Source organism: Aphelocoma coerulescens, chromosome 14 (genome assembly GCF_041296385.1).
Source record: "Aphelocoma coerulescens isolate FSJ_1873_10779 chromosome 14, UR_Acoe_1.0, whole genome shotgun sequence".
NCBI lineage: Eukaryota > Metazoa > Chordata > Aves > Passeriformes > Corvidae > Aphelocoma > Aphelocoma coerulescens.
The window spans coordinates 3575109-3599309 of NC_091028.1; the positions used below are offsets into that span (position 1 = coordinate 3575109).

Below are 24201 nucleotides of genomic sequence, written 5' to 3' on the forward strand. Positions count from 1 at the left end.
ATGTGTTGGAATTTTCTTTCTGTAGGAATTCTTGAAAATCTGGTCCTCATTGTGAAGTGGAATGGCAACTTTTTCCAAACCCCCTTCTTTGGAATTTCTCACCCAAAGAGAACAGCAGATTTCAAGCATTTTGTTCCAGGGCAGCTCTCAGGATCACCCTGAGAGGCTGAGGCAGGGGCTCACTGGGTGCTCCAAGGCTGATTGGATTTTCATTCTAGCAGTGTCTTGAGTGTTACAGCTAAAAAAATTGCACTGTGCTGATGTGGAAGATGCTTCTCATTTCCAGTGAGACTGGGCTGCTTGGGGTGTGTTCATGGAGCCCTGCACAAATCCCTCATGACACCCTCTCTTTGCAAAGGGCTGCAGAGCTTTGGGTCACACACCCCAAACCCATGCTGATACAATGAGAGTACTTTACAGCAAGGCAGAATGTCACTAATCTTTTCTAAGAATGACATATCTTATTTTCCATGTCTTTTTGTACCATCTGGACCTCTGGGGAAATATCTGGAGCGGCCTGGCAAATTCCCAATTGCACATCTGAAAAGAGTTATTTTCAAAAGGCCACAAAACCAATGGTTTGTGAGGGCTGATTTCAGAGTCTGACTTCACTTTGAGCAGTGGCTCCTCAGCGGTTTGGTTACCAGGGTCAGGCTTTTTTTTTTTTTTAATTTATGACAAAACTCAAGCTCAAGACAGAAAACACAACTGCCTTTCAATATTAAGATGGGCTCTTTAGCCCTGAACAACAAGGCAGATAATTTTATTTGAAGCCTTGATTACAGAATCTCTTTGTTTGAAATCCTTGCAGAGAAGCATTATCTCATTGCACCAAACAACCGCCCTCAGTGGGCACCAAGGAAGCATCTATGCCCAGGCCTATTTTGGGACTCTGATCCCAATGGCTCTTTTGCTCAAAAGTAGGTCAGATTTTAGTCCTTTTCCAGCAGGAAAATTAAGAGCAAGTTCAGATGCAAGATTTCCAGGAAACCAGAAGAAATTGCTGCTTGTATTTCTAGAAGCCCTGCCAGGGACAAGCTCCTTTGTACTGAGGCTAACTCCTCTCCTAACTTTACCATATGATTGATGACTCAAATGATGAGGTTTCATTTCCCATTTCTACCTGAGATTTCCTGTTTGGGCTCTTCCCAGATGCAATGAGAAAGGTTACCACAAAGATATTTATGGACCTAGAATTAGAGCTTCTAAATTTGTAATTGCCCAGCCCCAGGGTGGAACATGATTTTAGCTGAATCAGTAGCTGTAAGAATACAGCACATACTGTGAAAAACTGGCCTCACTTGCAACACCACTCACCTACCGAGGCTCCTTGGGGGTGATGATGTGCAACAAAATTATATTAGACTTGGTGAGAGCTGACTCTGAGTCAGCAGAACTGGATGCCGTGGTCTCTCCATCTTCCCTGGTCCCTGACATGTGCAGAGTGCTGTGCTGGCACTCCCCTGCCTTTCAAATGCTTCTCCTGGAAGAGTTTCTTTAAGTGTTTGGTTTTGATCGTCTGGGGATCACTGGTTTTTCCTTGGAACTGTCCCTTTGGAATGAGAAGCAGCAGCCCCTGTGCACAGCACAGTATATCATCCAGTGGTTTATACAAGATCAGTGCTTAAGATGCTGAAGGTGAATCTCAGCTCAGCACCAAGGCTGAAGAACTTATGCTGGCAATGTGTCCCATCAAGGAGCTCTGTCCCAGTAGCCTGGGATCCCTCCCACATGTCCCAGCCATGCTACTGTTGGAATGCCAATGGGGCTGATGCCATGAGCCCAAAAGATGTGTGCAGACCTGGGATTTGGAGCATTACCCTTGGATCTGCCGAGCAATATATCAACTCACCTTTGCTAATCAATTCCACTTGCAGCTAGATCCAAACTTAACTCAGGAAAGGCACAAAAACATTTGTTCTCTCCATGGCAACCACACGGAAAGGATGATGGTGGGGATAGGACCATTTCCAGAAAGGAGGAATGAACACTTTCCAAACTAACGAGGCTGGAGTGGCTCATCTCTGCCGGGGCAGGAGGTCTCATCAGGAGATGTGAGTACCATCATGCCTTGGCTCTCTGCCTGCAGCACCCCTGTCCTCATCTCTGGTGTCTGAGCTGTCAAATCCTTCCACATTCCTGACCTAATCCACCCTCAGCAGTACTTGCTGCTCCTGCCAGGGGCATTTCTGCCCCTCGTCTCAGGAGCACACCGTGGCAGAGTGGGATGCAGATGTGTGGCTGGGTGCCTGTCCAACTCCCGTGACTGGCATGGGGAGCCCTGTGCGGGCAGCCCCAGGCTCCTCTGCCACTGTCACTGCTGCAGCAGGGCAATGTTTATGGTCTGCAGCCAGGGTCAGGTGTGAACACTGCTGGCATGTACAAATAGCCACTGCTGAAAGAACAAACTCTCCGTGAGCAGAAAGGGTCCCCTTGCTGCCAGGAAACCACATCTGAGCTCATTTACCACTGACCTGCCGCTAATGAGCGTCAGTGGGCAGCTTTGGTGGTCAGCTTATCAGCATGTTGCTGATTAAATAGCTGCAGCCGAGACAGCCTGAGCCTACCACAGAATCAATTAGGTTGGAAAGGAGATCACTGAGATCACTGAGTCCAACCTATGACCAAACATCACCTTGTCACCCAGCCCAGAGCACCAAGTGCCACATCCAGTCTTTCCTTAAACACCTCCAGGGATGGTGACTCCACCACCCACCTGAGCAGTCCATTTCAATGTCTAATCATCTTTTCTGTGAAGAAATTCCTTCTAATGTCCAATCTAAACCTCCCCTAGTGCCACTTCAGACTGTGTCCTCTCATCCTCTTGCTGGTTGCCTGGGAGCAGAGCCTAACCCCTACCTGGCTACCAGTGTGGCGTGTGCTCCTGTGAAAGAGCTTGGGGTCACTGGAGTGAAATCCTGCTGGCTTGTACCACCAGCCTGCTGGGAAAGGGCATGAGGACCCAGCTTGTTCTGTTACAACACGTGAGTTGGAGTGATGGTGGTGTTGTGGAAGAAATATGACTCTATCCACCAGCATGGTGATTCTTCCCCATGGGCTGTGGCCTGCTCTTGGGAAGGCTGTCTCCTGCATGAGGCAAGTTGTTTTACTGGAGATGTCACGGACATGAAGAAGTTTGCGGTTCCTCCCCGGGAGCTGAGCAGCGAGCGTGGCTGCAGGGATTGCAGACACTACAGGGGCGTTTTCCAGCAAAAGGCCATGTAGGAGGCTGAGAAGGGAAAGCATACTGCTGGAAGTCACAGATGGTGAAAAAACCACAGAACCAAAGCCAGCCTTGAGAAAACATCCTGACCACCTCCCCCTGCAACCAGGAGTCATCACTGACCCGTTCACAGCAGGCATTCTTTTTTCCGTGAGCTTGCAGACCCAGGGCTTCCTTCTCCTTGGCAAACCCATGGTGACACCCTGCCACCCCAAACCACTCCTGGGAGCTCAGCTCCCAGATAAAAAGCATCTGAACAATCCTGTGTCCTGGTCTTTCCTACACTTCTCCAAAGCATGATGGGCCTGAGAGGCTACAAGGAAGGATCTGTGACTGCCAGTATGAAGGTGGCATTGTGGTGAGCAAGGTTTGTCCATTTTTTCTGATTTCACTGCTATAAATGAACCGGTGAGCTGAAGAACAGCTTTGTCCCTGTTCCCTCAATGTCTTCCTGTAGGTTTTTAGACAAGACATTGAGTCTCTTGATCTCAGGGAGGATGATCGCTTCCATGGCTGTTGGCAAGGGTAGGAGCTGGCTGCCCTCAGTGCTCAGTAGCTTGAGGCTGAGCATTTGCTCCATTCCCTTGGTGAGAGGACGAATTATTTACTAGGGAAAAGATCCTCATTACAGCTGGAACATATCCCAGGGACCAGTGACCTCAAGAAAAAGCAAATTTGGTGGTGAAACCAAGAGCAGAGGTGAAAAGGCCAGTCTGGTGATGGGGTCTCTGCCCAAGCCGAGCCTGGTCAGCCGTGGCTGATGCTCTGCCAGGCTCAGGGAGCACCAGAGGCACAGGGTCCCCACGGCAGCATGCCTGGTGTCAGGGCTCATGCCCCTGCTCCAGCCTCCCCGCTCTGCAAACAGGAAGCTGGCAAGCAGCTGCTGAATAAGTCATTTTGGGGAGTTTGTACCAAACTGGCTTTCAACTTCTGAATGTGTAGGAAGGAAAAAGCTGTGAATACGCCTTTGTGACCAAGTTTGGCACCAGCCACACTCTGCAAAAGGGACAAGAATGTGGCCATTTAGAGGGGATTCAGCTGCCCTTTAAGAAATTAAATGATCCCTTCCCTTTCCTGCAAGGCTTTATTCAGGGGAGAATAGGACTGGGACAGTGAGCAGCTTCTTTCTCTTTCTGGCACTGAAGTCTGTGATCCAAACCGTTGATGTCGGAGCATAGGAGACACCCCACTCCAGGGAAGCTGCAGAGCCCCACGATGACCCACTGGTCCCTCCTGCTGCAGCCTGACTGGGAAGAAATTGGACTGGGGCAGCCAGACTCCAGATCTGCCCTTTCCTGGCTGATCGCGTGCGCCCTGAGGTGATTCCACTGGGACTCCAGCAAAGTATCTGTCCACCTCCTCCACAGGGCTCAGAGGGCTTTTGGAAGCAAGCAGTTTGGAAGGTTTTGCCCTTTTCTGAAACAATTCCCCACCCAGTTTTTGAGAAGTTTCTGTATATTACATGAAAAAATGGACTGTGTCCAAGCATTTGCGGGATTTTTTTTTTTTTTTTTTTTTGGAAAGGCTTAGATATTTCATACAGATCTTTCCTTTGTGAGCAACTTGAAATCCAGGGGCTCTGTCATAATTTGGAATGAAGACACACTCTGTTTTATCAAACCCTTTGGGATGCTGGCTGCCTGCCTTCTGCCTAGCTGAAGCTTTGACCACATTTACTGGTGCAATTGTCACATCCAGTGACAGAGGGAAACGGGTCTCTGGGACAGTCAGTCTGCCTTAGCCGAGGCTCCAAGAGAAAAGCTTGGTCCCACATACACCCAAAAGTTTTCCAAAGGATGACTTAGTCTTCTGAATGACTGGCTTTGGGACCTCGTAAGTCCTGAAGCAGTAGCAAGCTCCAGATGATTTCAAAGTGCTTCATGTGCCAGGAAAAAGGAAAACCAAGCAAGACAGATATTAGGAGGTTGGCTAGTGCTGAACCATATCACTCCACTGGGATCATTTGATCCACGTGTGGACTTTTTGTAAGAAATGCTTGTAATGTAATGTAATACATGCAGTAGGCTTGGGTGGGAGTCAAGATTAACAGTTGCTTTTTTCTGGGTTTTCATTCCTTTCTTGCCTTCCTCTTGTTCGGCATCTTATGACAATCACAAACACAGTATTTGTTAAAAACTCTGCTGGCAGCTTCCTCTTTCTGCCATGTCCTGCAGAAGGTCTGGAAAGGCAGAGAGAGCTCCACCAGCGCTTCCTCATCTAAGGTCAGCTACAGCTTCCTTAGTTCCTGCACCAAAAGTCCTGCTGGGAAACAGGGAGGCTTTACAGCTCAGTGTGTTTGACAGATGTTTGTAGGCTCACTGCTGATGGGGTTAAAGTACAAATAATCCTTCTGTTCCTGTTTGCATAGCACCAGTGTTTCAGTGCACACCATGGCATCCCATGTCGGATCCTCTGTACAGGGGAGAGGCAGGGGAACTGGAGAGCCTGGGGAAGGGCCACTGGGATCACTGGGGAGGAGAGCTTAGAGGGTGGCTTTGCTCTCCCTGCAGGATGAGGTGGAAGGGATTGAGGGATTGAGACCCAAGGGCCCTGCAAGGGCAGGAGGCCACAGGAGTGACAGGGGAACCAGCTGCACATTGGGATGGGATCTGTCCCTGTGAGAGTGGCCCAGCCCTGGGACAGGACCCAGGACCTGGACAGGTGGTGGGAACTCTGTCCTTGGAGGCTTCGAAATTCAATGGCAAGGCTGCACTCCAGACATGCCAGAGACAGAGCTCATAAAACCTTTGGAAGTTGGTAATCCCCTTCTCTTCCATGGCTCCTGTTTCAGCCTGAAAAACCAGGAATAGTGGAGAAGGAACAAACCAGCAAAGCAGTGACAGACTGGGAAGAGGAGCCATTTCCTGGCAGCACAGGGGGATTGACAAAGTCTAGATCAGAACCCATGAAATTAGATTGTTTGGAATAATTTTGACACTAAATATTATCGTTCCTTAAGTCTAACTAACTGCAGGGTGACATGGTTAAATTAGTTGTTGCTGGAGATAGGATCTCTGTTACTGACTCTCAGAGAGAGTTGACGTTACTTTGAAATTTCAGCTTCTTAATTTGTTACTTGTCTATGCCAAAACTGTTCTTAAAGATTTGTGTAAAGATTTGCTGGATTTACACAAAGCCCTGTTATTTTAGCTGAGCAAGTTCTTTACAAGCTTGTTGTCAGTAACTGAATTATTTTTTCTCCAGTTACTGAGTTCATATTTTTCCATCAAGATATCACATCTCTGCTCTTTCTTCAAAAATATAGCTTATTGCTGACAGACAAACCAAAATTCCTCAGCTCATTTATGAACTCCTTGAATTCATTTATGAGTAACTGAACTGGAAATTTTTGGTTGGGGTTTTTTTTGTTTGTTTGGTTGTTTTTGGTTTTTTTTGTTTTGTTTTTTTTGTTTTGTTTTGTTTTTTTTCAATTCAATTCTCTTTTAGTTAATACAGGGATTTAGGAGATGGTGAGCTTCACTGTGACTAATGCCAAGGTTGAGTCCTTTCTGCAATGTTCTTCTGTCTGAACTGGATCACTCCTTATTGCCAATTTTGAATGTTCTCCTTCAAGGCTTGTCCCCTGCAGCAGGTTAGAAGCCACCTGGGCTAACCTGGAGGATGCACTTACTGGCTGCAGACTACCAAACCTTGCTGCTCCACCTGAAAATCTCTCATGGTGCTTTTGGGGATTCTTTGGCACCTGCAGGCTGATGTGCATGTTCCTACCTCTCGTGCTCCTCTTCTTCATCAACAGGAACTACTCTTAGTACTGGAATCAAGTGACACCAGTGGCTGATACCCAGCCCCGGGGGGGGACACAAAGAAAGACCCTAAAATGCCACCATGACATCCAGCTCACATTCCTTGGAGCTCATTTTTTCTTTCTGGCACTCCTCCCCTGTTAGAAGAACTGGACATTTAAATGAAAGCCCCTGCTCAAAACACAGGCACCCCAGAATTACAGATCAACAGCTAAAAGGTAATTTGTGCAATTTGAATTCAGGCTCTTCCAGGCCTGCATTCCAATAGTGGAGGTTTGATCACACCCTTGGCCACTGCTCTCCCTATTTGACTGCTTTATAAGAGTCCTTGTGTGCTTCTCGAAAATAAATCTGCCCAGTTTTGAAATTCTGAAGCAATGTTATTTCATCTCTTGCCAAGAGTGGATTGGAAAATGATAAGAGTCTTTCAGGCTACATAAGAGATATTTTGGGAGTTACTTCTTCCATGACATTTTCATTCCTTCCATATGAAACACACATATATGTATGTTAAAAGTGCCTTTTTGTGTTGAAGTAAACTGGGGAGAAGGAAGCTGTTTTGCTAAGTGACATTTCCTAAATATTTTGGAAATCATAGTTTGCTTTACACATGCTGTTTTCCTTTTTTTTCCCCCCTCTTTTTGGTCAAATCTCCCAACGAGTTGACCAAAATGAAAATTGCCATTTTGGTCTGAGTGGATTTTCTGGGTAAAATACAATTGAAAATACCTATTTCTGTAAGGGAAATCCTAGTTGTATTTCATTTCCACTCCTCCACTCCTCCTGGCACTGCAAGCACACACATTCCCTGTGGCTAGAGCCAGGAATGATCAATTGCAATTAATCTGGGCAGAAAATTAAGGGCTTGAGTTTTGATGTGATTTCCTTGTGCTCTGCTGGGCAGCAGCTCCTGTGGCTGTGAGTGGTCTGGGATACCACCATCTTCCCAGATCAACATTTTGGCTCTTCTCTCTGCTTGTCTCCTGCCCCAGGTGGACTCGTTGATGATGTCTGTTAAAGGAATTGTCTGTCCTGATTTGGGCTGAATAAGCTACAGGCAAGGATGGTGGGGCTTGGCTCTATTTTTGAACCTCTTCCATGGGCTTAAACCCCCATTACCTGCAGGCCTGCTGCCAGCTCAGCCCATGGCACATCCAGCACCTGAGCAGGTGCGTGGAACTGCCAGGCCAAAGTCACCTGTGTGTCCCTCCTTGTCACGGGCATGATCCCACACAATAATGTCTGCACTGTCTGCTGCTGCCTGAGGGTGACAGAGGCTTCAAAAGACCTTCCACCCAGTTTTAGGTTTTTGAACTTCATGTAAATTGAGTGGATTATAGGAAATTGAAGTTGCGACATAGCTGCTTGTTAACAGAAGTTGTTTGGTTTTTTGGGTTTTTTTTGGAAAGTGAAAGGTATTTCATTTGCACTCCAAAAAATGTCAATATTTTTTTTGCAGGTCTGCAGCACCATTCCCAGTGTGACATCCACTCTGGGGGCATCTGCACTCCAAGCATTTTTCAACAACACTCCCACGGTGTGTGAGATAGGGCGCTGCTGAGGCTGGGTGCTCAGAGCAGCCCTCACTGCTCTCCCTGGGGCAGAAAGCTGGATGCCAGCTGCACACCAGGAGCTGCAGGGTAGGGAGGAAGAGGGGGAGATATTTCTGTAGCAGCTCTGCTGAACAGATCCCGTTGTACTATCCCCATTTCTCCTATCCACAGGATCCCACACACACATGTGCAGCTGGGGATGAAAACCTGATCAGCTGCTGGTACCCAGTAACCTGGTTTGCTCCCCAACAAGGGGCTGCAGACCCAGCCATCTGTCCTGGAAAGGCATTCCCCAAAGGGAATCCCTGTCCTTTCCCTCCTGGCAGTTCCCTCTCTGGCTCCTGGCCAGGCCACCTGCGTTTGAAACTCCGTGGGACTTTGCTTGGGTTTCTGTGTTATTAATCCTCCCCATAAGAAATCCCAGGCCTTTCTGGACCTCTTCCCTGTTTGCTAGGACAGCTGCCAGGGGTGTGCTGCTGCTTCATGTCAGCACAGGAGGCACTGCAAAGCCCATGTATTTCCAGAGGGCAAGGGGAGCTCTGTTTTTCCCGGTCAAGGATGCAATCTGATGCTCTCGGCTGTGCTTGCCAGGTACTGGGATGCTTTCTTGGCCTAAACACTGAACAAAGCAGGTCAGAATCAAATCATCTGCCTAGGGAACTGGTGATCCTGATAAAAAGAGACCTCTGTGCTCCTGGTGTGTCCCAGCTGTCCTCACAAAACTGTCAGGCAAGGCACACAGGCTGTAACACCACCATTTCCCTGCTTGGATTATAATCCGCATTCAGTGGAGCCCCAATTTAACACTTGATGACACAGGATCAGTGCTCCAAGGAGTGTTGCATGCAAAATGTACATGCAGGAGGGGACGCAGCTGGAGATGAGGTGTTGAACAATTCTGTCCAGTACCTGAGGGCCATTTTGCACCACTCCTGGCTGGTGCAGACCCAGCAGTGCCTGGCTGGAAGCATGCAGGTGTGTGGCTCACCAGGCCTTGAAGCAGTTTTAGCAAGCTGCAGCAGTGAAAGTGCTGCATTCACATGCTGATGGATATCTATTTCATTGGGTCTTTAACCATGTCTTGTGGCAAGATCACAGCTTCTCATGGGTTTCAAGAAGGTAGGAAATTCCAGTTTCCAGCAGAGAAGAATGAAGCAAATTCATGTAATCACACGTTCACCTTAAACATAACAAGCACCAGGAAAGAGCTCTCCTTCAGCTGGTCCTCAGAGGCCACATTTCAAATAGAAGTATTCCCTGAAGAGGGAGAAAACAAACAAGGTTTTTGGGCTGGATGACCTGCTCCAAGCCAGCAATGGTGGGTCCTCCCCACTGAACTGCTGCCATTCACCATCTCATGCTTGAGCAGTCAGAACCTGGCCTTAAGTCACCTTATTCCATCTATTTTAGGCTAGGAGGACTCAGTGCACTGAAGGAGAAACACCCTGGCTGGTGATGGCAGAAAGGTTGGTATTCTTTACCAACAGGGTAGATTTTATCCAGCTCTGCAGATTTCTGCAGCTTGAGTAAAAGAATCCAGAGTCTGGGAGCTGGGCAGGGAAGCATTCGGGAACGAGAATTTGTGGGATGGGGTTAACAGCGCTGTCTGCAAGAGTGTTCTACAGGAGCAAGAAGTCACGTTTCAGTGACAGAGCTTTGCTTTTCTTGCAAAATGCACATACTATTGGCAGGAGGAAAAGAACGAGCAGGGGTGGGTCAGATTCCCACTCCAGCTCCAGAGCGTTCCTCCTGGGAGATGCTGAAGGGCCCTGCGAGTGCATTACTGGATGCTTCTTTTCCTTGTTTATGTGGTAGAAACATCTGAAAACAATTTGTGCCTGTTAAGCTTTGCGGACAGTCAGGGTTCTGCGTGCGATTTGGTCTCCACCTCAGCCAGGACTAGCTGGGGCTGCTCTGTGTTTGCTCATTAGCTAACAAGACATGATATCGTTAGCAGGGCTCTCTGGGGGCTGCCTTCGACTTGTGGCTGCCGTGGGCACGCGCAGGGCTGGGTGCGGTACCGATGAGCTCAGCTTGTCTGGATCACGCAGGTTGGTGGGGAAGATGCAGTAAGATGGTAAAGGAACATCATCCCCCCAGTTACTGCTAACATTGAAAGCATCAGGAGCTGTGGGTTGGGGACCTGCTCAAGAGGGGTGTGCACCCCGCAGGCCTCACTGGAGCTCCAGCAAACCTCTGCGTGAGCAAGACATGCTGACTGATGCTCCTTGGAGGACGGATGGAAAAATCTTCTGCAGCAATCCCAGGACAAAGGCGAGGATGGCTGAGCAATTGAGGTGGGAGGATGCCCTCCAGAAGGGGAAAATGTTTAAGCTGGGAGGAAAGAAACAGTTTAGAGGAGGGATGATACGCTAACCACATGGCTGGAAGAGGAGGTGTGAAGACTTGATGGGAAACACAGCACTAAGTGTGGGGGAATGGGGCGAGGAGAAGGTAAAGTACAGTGAAACAGCAAGAAAGACTGAGGGGACTGGGAGCATCGTAGCCCAGTGTGTGTGAGGCTTAGTGGCGAAGGCTCCCGTGGGCGACAGCGGGGCCAGGGCTTGGCAGCTCAGAGGTGCCCAGCCAAGGGGACTCCCGGCACGGGAATCGCCGCAGCTCCCCCCAGGCACGGCAGCGTTCCCAGCACCCACGGAGCCGGTGCTAACGGGAGCCGGCACTCAACCGCGCCACCCCAGCCCAGCAGCGGGGCTAAAGGGCGCTGCCCACCGCCGAGGCAGCGGGGAAGGCGGGGGCCGCAGGCTGCGGGGGCCGCGGGCGGGCCGGTGGCTTCCGCCCGGCGCGGCGCATTCCTACCCCGTGAGTCAGGGCGGCGCGGCGGGATGCGGCGTCCCGCGGCCCCGGGCGCTGGCAGCTCCCCGCCGGGACTCTCAGCGCCGAGCGCCGCTCGGCTCCCGGCTCCTATTTGCATGCCGAGGCTGTGAATGGCGTGCCCGCCCGGCCGGCCCCTGGCACGGGGGAGGAGTCTCCGCGCCCTCCGCGGGCCGAGCTCGGCGGCGCCGGTGCCTTAAGCCGCACTGGGGGGCGGCTCGACCCGAGCGGCCGCTGCGCTTCGCCCGCCTGCACGGTGAGTGCGGGGCCGGAGGGACGAGGGGGGGCTGGCCGGGAGGGGCATCCCGCGAGGGCCGTTCCCTGCCCGGCTGAGGTGCCGGGATCGCGCCGCTCCGCCGGGCGGGGAGCGGCCCTCGGCGGCCCGCGGGGTAAGAGCGTCGCCGGAGGCAGGTGCCGCCCCCGACCCCCGCGTTTGGATGTTGGGAGCTTGGTGATCTCGGTGGTTTCGGCTGTAGGTGAAGGTGCGCGTTCACGGCTTGTTTCAGCTGATCCGAGTCCACTCCATCCCCACGCGTTCCCACCCGTCCCTCCCCTGATGCTGGCACCCGTGGTTTGGCAGCGACTTTGGGAGATGATCTGGTGGGAAATATATGGCTTTTTACATGTTAAGGTTAGTTTTCCTGCTGGATCGAGTCCCTGAACTGAGTTCTCACACTGTGCACTGCTGGCACGAAGCAAGGGGATCACGGCAGCCTGACGCGAGCAAGACCAGAGCTTTTGCAGGATTGCACCCTCAGTGCCAAGTCCTTTTGGGCTCCTCAGCAGGCAACCTGTCCTTCCCCCCATCCTGCCACACACGTCCCTGCAGTGCCAAAGTGCGCCATGTGGATATTTTGCCCTGTGTTTTTCTCCAGTGTAACTCAGGAGGGGTGAGTGTCAGCACAGATGAGTTTTGTCTGGTGCTCGTCCTAGTGCACGACTCAGTTCTGCGGCTGCTGCTTCTCTTGCAGGTTGGCTTCGTGGTGGGGTGCACGATGCTGGTCAGGGATGTGTCCAAGCCGGGTCTTGGAGTAAGCAGGAAGTTGTTTCCTTTCTTCCTGTTTTTGTCCCCATGCCTGCTAATTTCCTCTGGGAAGAAAAGTGCATTCTGCAGTAAAGGGAAAAAATAGTCACACGTAACGGGAAGGGACAAGGCAGCAAAGCTTCTGAATGAAACATAGGATAAGGAAGGAGCACAGGGTGTTAACTGCAGTAACGCTGATAGGGCAGCAAGGACAAATAGCTGCCTGTGTGCTGTGACCACAGGGATAAAAATGGCCCACTTGGGACAAGCTGGGGAGCAGACCCTTGGAAGAACTGGATTTCCACTCCAGTGTATGGAAAGATGTTGCTCTCCAGCTCTTCTGTCTCAGTGGTGCAGGTTTTGCAGGAGGAGGTGATGACTCGTGTTAGATTGGCTGGTATAGTTGGAAGAAAAAGGTGAATTTTAGATATTTGCTTCAAGCTTTGATTGTTAAATGGACTTTATGAAAGGGCTTGTCTGCCTTTTTTTAAACTCTCAGTTGCTCTAATAACAGCTATCATCCCTCCCTCCTGCTGCATCACCCATGTCCATAAATCCTCATGGCTACTGCTGCTCAGCCCAGGTCTCCCCTGTCTGTGGCAGGCTCTTGGGGAGCCTGTGCCATTCCTGAGCTGGGATACTGCCAGCCTTCCAGGAGGGGCTGTGGTTTTGGAACAGGTCCCCAGCTTTGTCCTGGTCTCTGTGCTCATTGGTCCTGAGTCCCCAGGAAGGCAGCAGCTCTGGCATGTGGACGTGTGTCCGTGCTGTTCCTGCTTCTGTGCGTTCCCATGAAAGGAGGTTGATGCTGGGCAGTGTAAAAGCAACTCCTACAAAACTAGTTCTGCTCTGGGACTTCCCATGACAGGCCTTTTTTTTTTTTTTTTTTTTTTTTTTAGCAATCCACTTGTGAGAGATCTGCCTACAAACTGGCTTTTCAGGTTCTGGGGAAAGCCATGGGCTGGCCCTGGTCTCGGGAATGTCTTGCTCTGTGCTGGGTAGGCTTCAGCCGGGGTGACGAGCTTTGAATGCGGAGAGTGCTGCTGGCCTGCAGAGCACAGCAGACACCTCTTCTCCAACAAGCTTGTCCTCACTGTGTCCTGGTGCTGAGACCTTGTGGCCCTGATGTGTCACCTCAGGCAGGAGTTGTGTCCCTCAGAGAGGGCCAGCACCTCATCACGAGACTTGGCAGACAGCTCGTTTCACTTTCGTGGTGGGGACTGCAGCGAGGCTGCAGTTGCATGAGGTCGCCAGGCAGGAATAGGAATTCCTTTTGGGGTCATCAGTCCTGTTCCTCTGGAATCCATCCCCGGAGAGTAGCCAGCAAGTCTCAACATGTTCCCCTGAAAGAGGCAGGGTCTGCTGCGTGTGGCATGATAGGACAGTTTATTCTGGGCACAGAGCCCTCATGCTCAGATATAATTAGTAAAGGTTTGATTCTCTTCAGTGTGCTGGATCTCTGTGCAGTGCAAACACAGCCAGGTTAGTGCTGAAGACCTGAGATGGGCAACATGACCGGGAGTACCAGCTTGTTTTCCTCTTCCATTCAGTGTATCCAGCAAAAAGTTGAGCAGAGCGTGTGTTGTGAGAGCCCCATGTCGCTGGGGATGTGCTTGCCAAGCAGGACTGGCTGTGAGCTGAAGATCCTGACATTTCTTTGTCACTCTACAGCTTTTATCCAGCAGAACAGTCTTTGATAAGATTCTTCCCTTGTGGTTGCTGCCTTTCTTCCATAGCTACCTCTGGAGGCTTTGGCACCCCGTGGAGACCATGCGCCTTTCTCAGAGGTTCCAGCGTTAATTGTGACCTGACGTGACATTTCTATTAATTGCTGTTCCTGCAGCCACCAGCCTGTCGCCTGCAGACCCATTTCAGTAGAAATACTTAAAACTCAAGGATGGGTTCCTTCCTTAACATTTTCCCTGAGTTCAGACATGGATTAGTTTCCTTTCTTTTCAGCTGAAGAGGTTCTGGACTCCAAGTTTAACATTTATCATCATCTAGTTGGAAGGAAAGGGACATGAAATGTGCAGATCTCACACTTGCTGTGAGGTTGCCTCCCAGCTGCTGGGTATGTACATGCTGGAGTTTAAAGGAACCCATGTGTTGCCTGCCTGCTCAGGGAGCTGTGTTGCATCCTCTCTGCTATGTGATAATATCTCAGTGTGTACTGTGGGTGCTGCAGCCTGAATTTCATGGGACTTGTGTCTGGATCATTGGTAAAACATCTCAGTGCTGCTGGAAATTAGGATGAAGATGGTTTCTTTCTTCAGAGGAGCTGAAGCCCAGACGTCCAGCGTTGTGCAGGTAGTTCTCTTCCCAGTGGTAGGGGTTTTTTTTTTAAGCTTTGTGGTTGGTTGTTTTGTTTTCTTTTTGTTTGGTTTTTTTTTTGCCTTGTTCAGAACTAACGGACCTGAATGGACATCAGGTTGCTTACTCTACTAGTCCTCAATAACTCCCCTCTGAGAGAATAACATTTAAAAGGGACAGTCTTAGCCCTGCAGCTCTTAGTCCCAAGAGATTAGGCAGGCAAGAGGCAAAATTTAACCTTGGAAGGAAATGGATCTGTTTGGCAGCATTTCCTGTGGTCATGCTGGCAGCTCTGTTTCCATGTCCTTGAAGAACCCCAGACTAATTTGGTGTGTGATGTGTGCTCAGACCATCCAGGCCTGCTTGCACAGAGTTGTGGAGACCCTCCCTCCAGTGCACCCTGAGGTGGGCAGGGCTTGCCAGCCAACCTCTCTGTTCTCACAGAATGTCTGTGCCACTGCGAAGTGAGGTTTCCACAGGGAGAAGTGGAAATTGCGTCTGTGCTGAGATTGCCTATTGTCATATCCTTGTGAGCTGAACTTCAGGGATTTCCGGCGGTTTGCTCCTGTTTTTGGTCCTACTGATCTTGCTGCTGTCCAGGAGTGGTTGAAGCTTCAGATCACACTTCTCTTCCTTGTTTCAGTCCATGCTGCTGTAGGAATGAGGAAGTGGGATTTTTTTTTAATGTGTGTTGGGATGATGCCATGAAGAGCAAGTTAGCAGCTGAGTTTTTGACCAAATCATCCAAATTATGGTCAAATCCTTTTGAGTAACAGTATCTGTTTCCCACTGGGTGAAGACAGAGAGCTTATTCTTCACATGGACCTTAGCTGTCAAATCTCCTAAAGCTGTAAGAGTGCAGTTTCATTGCTTGTGTGCTCTACTTGCTGCACAGACAGCAAATGTCAGCTTGACATAGGGCTTGTTTTTGCTGTAATTTCCTTTGGATGCACTCTTCAACTATCTAGGTAAACAATTTATTTCAAATATAATTACAGCTCCTTTTTGCCTACCAAAGAAATGCTGGAACTGTGGTGATACAGACCTGAGCTGTGGATACGTTCTTAAGTTCTGGGGCCTTCAGCAACAAACAGACCTTGCATTAGTAATCAGAGCATCTCTAAAGCACAGTGTTTATTAAAGGAAATGTAATTTCTTCTCAGTGAAGTCTGAGGTATCATTGCACAATACTTCCCTGGCACGGTAGAGCCTTCCCAGGGGGAGAAGAGATAGCAAGCCATGCCTGATCTTGCCTTTTCTGGAAAGCCTACCTTTGCCACCTCCTCCCCTTCCTGTTTCCACTCTGCTCAGAGCCAGCCCCTTGCTCTGCTGGTCAGCAGCAATCCTTGCTTTGAAGGTTTTCTTTCCTTTAAAAAGGAACAATCCCTATGAGGTCATCCTGAAACTTCACAGGACGCTGCGTTTACAGTCTTTCAGGTCTGGCACTTACTTGGCTTTGGCTCAGCGAAAGTTAGAACCGCTTGGATTTTAAAATCTGGAGGGCTCAGAAGGCTGGGTTGATAAATGCACCTTCTGTATCTTGGGAGTTACTGCCCTGTAGCAATCAGCACACGGGAGGTTTGGTACTCTGTTGCTTAAATTCAAAGCCTTAAAGTGAACTGTAGAAAACTGTGAGTAGTTCTGCCAGAAAGTGTGAGTGTACCTTCCTTTTCTCTGGCTGTTCTGGGACTGTAATTTCAGGGAGAACAGTGAGCAAGAATGTGCCATTCACTCAGTCTGAACAAGCGTGGTTCACTTAGAAATTTATTTTTTTTTTGCTAAACCAAGTTAGAATTACGATTATTTCTGTTTGCATTATTAATGAGTTGTTGCACTGGACACACAGTGAGTATGCAGAGGTGTGCACACCTGCAGAGCAAGACAAGCTCTTCTTGCAGCTGTTTCCAGTTGGACACAGCAGGAGATGGAGTGTGCCTGGCTGTCAAGCATGAGCCAGGGAGAATAGTTAAAGCATCAGAGTGGCTCTCCTGTGTCCCTGGCTGCATCAGCTGATGGTGAGGAACAGCAGCTCCAGCCAAACCAACTCTGCTCTGAGTCCTTGGCTGTTTAACTAGTCCTTTGAAGGATCTCCACCGGGCCTCACTGCTGTGGGCATTTTTTATTCTCTCACTCGTACCCAGGTGAGCAGAACTGTAGTGGTGCTGGAGAAAGCATGTGTGTGATGGGGAGTGAGGATGCTCCAAGTTTCAAAGGAACAAGCTAAGAAAGCTGTTCTGAATGGCTCTGTGGCGTCCATCCTTCCTGAATAGAAAGTTTGTCTTCTGGTGGCTCCAGCGTTTGTTACTGTTATTTCCTCTAAGATTTTTTTTTAGGTTGCTATTCAGCATGGTTTTATGTAACTTTCCATAGGAAATGTTGTCATTTGTGGCAGTTTTGATCTCTTTTGCCATTGAAACGTTTTTATTTAGCACAACAAACAGTGATTCTTAGCTGCTTTTAGTACCCAGAGTCTTTGCTGTAGAGGAGTGGCTTTTGTCTAACATAATTTTTGGTTTGGCCTATTGTGAACTTTTTAGGGGAGGTTGCTGGTTTTGGCAGTTGCTTTTCCATCAGTTGTTTATTGATATTGTATTTTCTAAATGAACAATGTTGTAATCACTAAGAGATGTTAGCAAGAAAGTTGCTCTTGAGGTGGGTGCACAGGCAGCAGCTATTCCAAAATCAATCAGAGCCAGTGTTTCCTTCTGTCCTGAGTGTCATCCCAGGTCTGTGTTTCCAGCTTTCCTTGTGTCCTGAACCCTTACAGTACTTGTGAAGAATATGAGAGCTGGTAGAAAAAACTTAAATGCAGAATTTCAATAAAAATAATACCTTTGATGGGTTTGTCTTTTGTTTCCTAATGTGGGTCATGGCTGCACTGTCAAAAGCATTTTTGTGACTCTCACCTTGCTGTATAATTGAGGCAGTGACTGTGCCCATGGTACTTGTGGGTCAGACAGAACTTAACCAGGCATCTGTTTTACTAGTAATGGAAATAAATCTGAAACAGGGCCCTCTGAAGCCCCATTGAATCATTTAAATGAGTTAAATGTGCACTGAAATAGTTTCTTTGATCACTCTTTCCTGAAGAAGGTGCAGACCCAGGCAGAGCACTGAGACAACTGTGCTTTGGGGCTGCTGGGGACCCCAGAGCAAAGGGCTCTGCTGGCTCAGCCCAGGCACCACTCACCCAACAGGCAGCAATGGTAACCTTCAAACAGGGTGCAGGAACAAGGCTTGCATAGATGGTCCTTCTTCTGGTGGCTGGTAATGGATCTCTTGGTAGAAACAGCTCTTTTGGAGGACCAGGCAGTGCTGACTCTGCTGGCTTCCCTAAGGAATGGGAATGCTGCTCAGAGCTTGGTGTGCCTTCACTGGAGCTGTTGGCAGGTATCTCATCATCCTGTACCCCATTGTAGCCTGTAAGTGACAGCCTGTGACCAGACTTTTAGGATGTGGCTGCTGAAAATGTGGCTGTTGGATGTGGCAGCAAAGCCACAGGGTGTGTTCACAGAGAAACATAAACAGAGTGAAGATGCCAAAGTACTCCCAAAGGTTTTCCACTCCTCCCCCCTCATTGTTGGTTGGTTTATGTGCAGGCTGTTGCCTTTGCTGGTATCTCAGTAGGTTGTAGATGGCTCTGGGCTGGGTTTGCTCTGGACGGTGGAGTTGGTGATCGCTCATCACCCAGGCCCTGCGTGGGCCCTGGGTGTGCTTGGCTGGTGCTGCGGACCTGCCTCTGCCATCTGGGCCACACGTGCTGAGGAGATGGAAAAGGCCCCTCTGTCCAGCTTACTCTGCTTGGCTCCCTTCCACCTACTCCCTTGTGGGTGCTCCAGGCCATGGCTGAGCAGGGGAAACTCCTCCCTTGGGAGCACCTCTGTGGAAGCTGCCCGTGCGTGAGGCTTGGTTGTCAGCTCTGGAGAAATCTATGGATGGTTTGGATGCTTTCCCATCTAATGACCCCACCAGAAAATTCACTCTGCCTCTGGTGATACAGTAGTGTTTTATTCCTGCTGCACTCAACACCTGCACTAAAGGCACTTCTCAGAAGATTATTTAGAGGTGCCGAACCCACCACCTCCCTGGGATAATTGTTGGCTTCCCACAAATCTGAGTTTTTGGCCATGTTTTCAATAATCACTTCAAACTATACTGCCTTGAGAAGCACTCCAGTCATCTGGCTCCAGCTGCTCTGTTTGTTCCTGCTTCTTCCCCTTTCCTTCTGCTGGCACAAGTGTTTGTGGAGCCATGTGGGAAGGAGCTGAGGCTGGAACGAGCCATTTTCTCTGCTGAGCTCATGTGGGTTGGTTCCCAGTATGGATCACCCAACAGCTGTGGGGATGCTGGTGCCAGCAGGAGGAGGAGGGCAGCACACAGGGCTGGGTCACTACTTCTGTTGGCTTGCATCTCTTTCAAGTGTCTGTGGCATCTTTTTAGCTGGAATTTTGAGTGTTGGTTTCTGAGGTCCTGTTACTATTTTGCCCTTTGTCTGCTGCAACAAAAGGACCTTGAAGATCAGTCTGTTGCTTGTGACTGCATGTTGCAGTTGGGGGTCATCTTTTAACCTGTATTTGAAGGAGTTCAGCTACAGATCTGGGGACTAACAGAAATCAAAAAGGGTTTTTGAGCTTCCTGTTTTTCCTCTCTCTTCTATATGAGGGCACCACACCTTCAGGTCCCAGATGAAGCTGCTTTGAAAGCTTTTAGTGCTGGTGTTCAAGTTGGAACTGATTTTTGTTTGATTTCCATCATGACCTTCATGTTTTTCTGAAAATCAAGAAAATCAGTTGCTCAAAGGGATATCATGTCTGCTTTCTTGATCATGGGATTGGCTCACATACATTCAGACTTCACTGGCAGACGTTTTCATTACCTGTACTTAAAACCCTCTGTCTCTGTATGCAGCTGAACCTTTTCCAAGTTCAGTGGGTCCCAGCTGAAGCTTTGCACTCCTGCTGTGCCTCTTTGAATACCATCACTCTCCAAGGCTTGGCATGAAACACTAACCCGATGTAGCTTCCCATTTCCTGTCTAGGGGTCTGCCTGGCCTCTTCCAAACCAGGCAGTTTCTGTTGATATTTCTCAGCTAATTCAATTAAATGGTTCATGGTGAGATCCCTAGTGGGGATGGAGCAGGACAATTTCACACAGGCAAGGGACAACAGCTTGGGGCTGTATTTGATGTCTCACCTGAGCTGCTGTCATGCTGAGCCATTGCTGAATAGGCTGGTCCTACCCTTCCTCTCCAGGGCTTATCTGAAATTGTCTGAGCCTCTTCAGGATGCCAGATCAACAGGAAATAATTTATTAGGGTTAGTTTGTGCTGGTAAAACACCTTGAAGTGGCTCAGTGGAGTAAGGCAAGCCTGCTCCCTGGGCAGCAGCTAGCTGGCAGATGGGATTGCTTGCAAGCAGAAGCCAGAGCCCTGAGGAATTGTTGCCTGTGTGATTTGGTGCAGGCTCTTGGAAGCAGCATCAGCCTCTACCAGCACTCAGGCAGAGCTTGTGCATGGCAGAGAGCAGGGAGAGGGACAGTGGGATGTGTGTGGGAATGGCAGTGCTGCCAGCTCCCTGCGGGGCAGGGCTCAAAGGGCAGTGTGTCTGCACAGCTCTCTGCCAGGCTTGTGCTCAGAGGTGCCTGGACTGCTCAGACCCAGCTTCTGCTATGGCAGCCTGTGGGTCTGCAAAGCCTTACAGTATTTCCCAGCTCAGCAGCCAGGGTTGGGAAAGCAGGACAGGGCCCTGGGCAGTGCTGATGGCCTTGTTTTGTTTCACAGGTATTTTCTTAGGGTGGGCAGTGGGGGTGGTCTCAGCCAAAGCTTGGGTTTTGCTGTGCCCTTAACAGCTTTCCCAGAGAGTGCAGGGCCACAGGCCTGTCCCACCTTCCCCGTCCTTGCCTGCCCTCAGCCCCTCCATCTGGCCTGTTTTAAAGGGCTGGCTTATGCCTGGTGTTTGGGATATTGTTTGTAACTCGTTGGGTCTGATCCATGCTAGATGGTTTTATTGGCAGCCACGAGACTGAAACCCCACTGCTCCTCTTCTCCTTGGACTTCCTGCCTTTTCCCTGCTCTGCCAGCAGCAATCCTCCTGGAGAGAGAGGCTCAGCCAGGAGCTTTCTCCTCTGTCTCCTCTGGCTTGTCCTGTCTGGAGAACACATTGAGGATCCCAGTTTCTTTGCTGTGTCCACCTGGATTCCTGTACCTCAGCCAGAACAGCTGCGTGGACAGACCCCTTCAGGTACATGGGACTTGCCTGGCACTTTGTGTAGCAGGCACTGTAAATAAAGTTGTTGCAGTGATGGGGTTTGAAAAATGGAGAAAAATTGCTGGAGTCTGACCACAGAATGTGGTGATCGGATTGCAGCAGAATGACCCCGGTGTCTGTTACCTCCTGGGGGTGTCTGTAGGAACATGCACACACTGTGCTGGAGAGGAGCAGTGATGCTGGAAAAAGCAGATGCTGTTTGTTTGTGTGGTAGTGTTGAATTAAGTCGGGGTTTTGTTTTGGTTTTTGTTTGGAATGTTTCTTGGGGGAAAAAAGCCAGCTTTATTTTAAATGAGAATGCTGGTAAAATGGAAATTTTGGAAGAAAAGAAATCAACATTGGAATAGCTTCAGTTGTCTGTTTAAGTGGAAGGATGGTCTGTCACTGAAATGACTGTGCAAGTCTCTAAATGTATTTAGGATGCCTGTCAGTTTTAGGAACATGCTCAGGCTTCTGGACAAAGCTTTTCCTTCGCTCTTTGGGTCAGTAGATTTCACTAAGCAGCTTTCCTTGATCATGTGCCAACTTTGATATTTAATGTGCTCTCCCCTTTCTTAGCCTGATCCACAGCGCCGTGGATTTGCCTTTCGTTCTGGTTCTGTGACCTTGCTTTGGCACAGGCCTTTTGAAGATGAATTTCCCAGACTAACTGCAATTGATACATTTTTTTTCTTTTTTTTTTGTTTGTTTTAATTGACATGGACATTATTAATAATTTTTATGCTGCTACCAGCTGATCAGTTAGAAGAAGCTGAATCTGCACATGCCTCTCATTCAGCCTTGTGTTTTCATATTCCTGACTTTTGTGATGCTGGTGGAACAGAGTCCAAACTAAGCCAGCACAGGTGAGAGGTCTGAAACAGCCCCTGTACAAGGACTGAGCTGCTGATGTGGGTGTGGGAAAAGGGCATGGTAGGAACAGCATGGCAGAGATCTGTAGGGTCAGGACTTGCATGGAGAAAGAGGATAGGGAAAAGCTGATCACTCTTCTAATCCAAGAACTACTGGGCAACAAGTGAACCCAGGAAACGGCAGGTTTGCAGACAAACTGGAGCAGGCTTGTCACACAGCACGTGTTTCAGCTCTGGAGCTTTGTCATGTGCAGTTATGAATACTAGAAGTTTGCTTGGATTGAAAAATGAGCTGGATAAATTCTGGAATAGAAACCACTGGATTGATATAGAGATGGATACAGAGCTGTTACATGTAAAGACATTTCTGGCACAAGAAGCCTGTGAGTTATTCCTAGCACATGCCATGGCTCTGTCCTGGGAGATAGGACTGTCGAGTGATCCTGTACTCTTGCCCCGTGCCAGGCATCCTTGGTTGGAAATGAGATACAGGCTTTAGAGGGACACTTAGCCTGACCTTGCACAGCTGTGCTGTGTGTGTTCCCATCCTGCTGCCGTTGGTGGCCTCTTGACAGTATTGAGAAACTGGGATTGATGGTATGGGACCATTCAAACAAAATATGTATCAATTCAGTCAACTTTGAAACAAAGCCCACTGGCCTGATGAAATACATGGACACTGGATCTTGAAACATTGGCCCCTAAAAGTAACCAAGGGGTCAGTGTGAAACTCAGCAAGTGCTTTTACTGCAATGCTGAGACAGAAATTAGCAGCACTTGGAGTGAGGGCCAGGTGTAATGAGGGCTGTTACCTGCCATGCAAAGGCTGTTTGACCGTGTAGCTGTACATCTGTGCACACAGCCATAGACTGATGCTCATCTAGTCCATATATCTGTATATTCAGCTGGATCCTCATTCAGGCTGCCTGTTAACCCCCTGGAGACCTGTCTCTCATGACCATACCACAGGCCTTTTTGTGCCTGGGGCAGAGGCACTTGCCTGACCTGTGCTGTGGCTGACTATTCACACAGAATTCACAGTGCTTGCCCTGGCAGGGCCTGATCCAGTCTTAGGTGTTTGTAAGGTTTATTTTTGGCCACTCCAAATGCACACAGGGAATTGGGAATGCTGAACAGCTCGGCCTTCACTGCATCCTTTTACTGGGAAGTGAACCTGTTAGTGAGTAAAGAAGGTTGAACTGGTAGAGGGATTTGCTTCTACATACTCTTTTTGCAGTCACCCTTGAAACTCAGCTGGGGTTTAAATACTGAATTTAGACAATTATTATATATACATTTTTATGCTTTGCTATCTAAAGAACTCTTTAACTGCTGAAGCTGGGAGAAAGCAGAGCAATCCATTGCTCTGTTAGGACGTGAATTTTATCTTGAGATCTTCACCTTGCTTAAAGAACTAAGTTGAAACAACTTTGGGGGTAATTGTAAGGCCACAGGCTTGACCCCTGTGTGTGCATGCCCTGTCCTCTTTGGCATGTGTGTACACCTTGGAGATCCCATGTGCTAGTCTGCAAGGGTGGCAAGGAAGCCAGTGAGGCTACGTGGACATCACTGTCTGTGGTCTGTGGCAATTTAGGAAGGGAAACTGAAATCAGATTTAATTGGACGTCTTTCACAGGGTTTCACGTTATTGCAGCAACTTTCGGGCAATACAGGCATGATTCATCCCCTGCCTTCCTGGCTTGGCCTCACTGATTGATAAAGCTGCAAATCTTACATGTTTGTATTCTTTACACCCAGAGCTTGTGCTCACAAAGGCAGCTCTGTAGGTAGACAGGAAGGATGTTGAGTGATGGTGGCTCAGTGGTGAGATGTTGGAAAAAGCAGAGTTGCTACTTCAGACGCTCTGAATTTGCCCTTGAAGACACAGGAAGGAGGCTCTTGAGTTGTGTGAAATAGATTTTGTTTGGTCGTGCCAGAGTGGTGGCTCTGTCTCTCTTGGCTGGTCTCTGATTAGGGCACCTCGAGGAGACGTGGTGTGGTGTTCGTGATCCTCGCGGTAAATGCTGGAGCTCTGTGCTGGAGTATTTCAGGTATGAGAAATCTGCTTTGCTTTCTGACCTCACCATGAAGACAAATTTGCAAGACCTTTCAGTAAATCGTGTCTCATAGCAGATTTACTCATACCAAGCACAGGCAGGAGTTCCCCTAAAACTCTCGCTGTCCTTATCTTATAGGAAGTTAGAACAGTTGTATTTAGCCACCCTTGCAGCTCGGCGGGGAGGGAAGGAAGGATTTGTGTCCCTCTCATGCACAGCACTGCATCTGTGCAACAGGACTGTGGTGCATGTATGAAGGGCATGTCTGTACAGGCTAGATCAAGAATTCCCAGACTTTTGGGGGCCTGTGGTATTTGCTGAAAC

The 24201-nt window shown here is 49.0% G+C and overlaps 1 protein-coding gene across 6 annotated transcripts in view; it reads left to right on the top strand.

The window, feature by feature from the left end:
- Positions 1 to 11370: 11370 nt before the first annotated feature.
- RHBDF1 (rhomboid 5 homolog 1) overlaps positions 11371 to 24201 on the top strand; it is a 34830-nt gene continuing 21999 nt past the window's right edge. For 4 of the 6 annotated variants that reach the window (XM_069029631.1, XM_069029634.1, XM_069029635.1 and 1 more), the window contains exon 1: positions 11371 to 11628. The gene's annotated coding sequence lies outside the window, so the exon portion shown is untranslated. Of the gene's footprint in view, positions 11629 to 14681; positions 14701 to 20845; positions 20943 to 24201 lie in introns of those variants that run through there. The other 2 variants (XM_069029633.1, XM_069029632.1) reach the window with 2 other exon arrangements.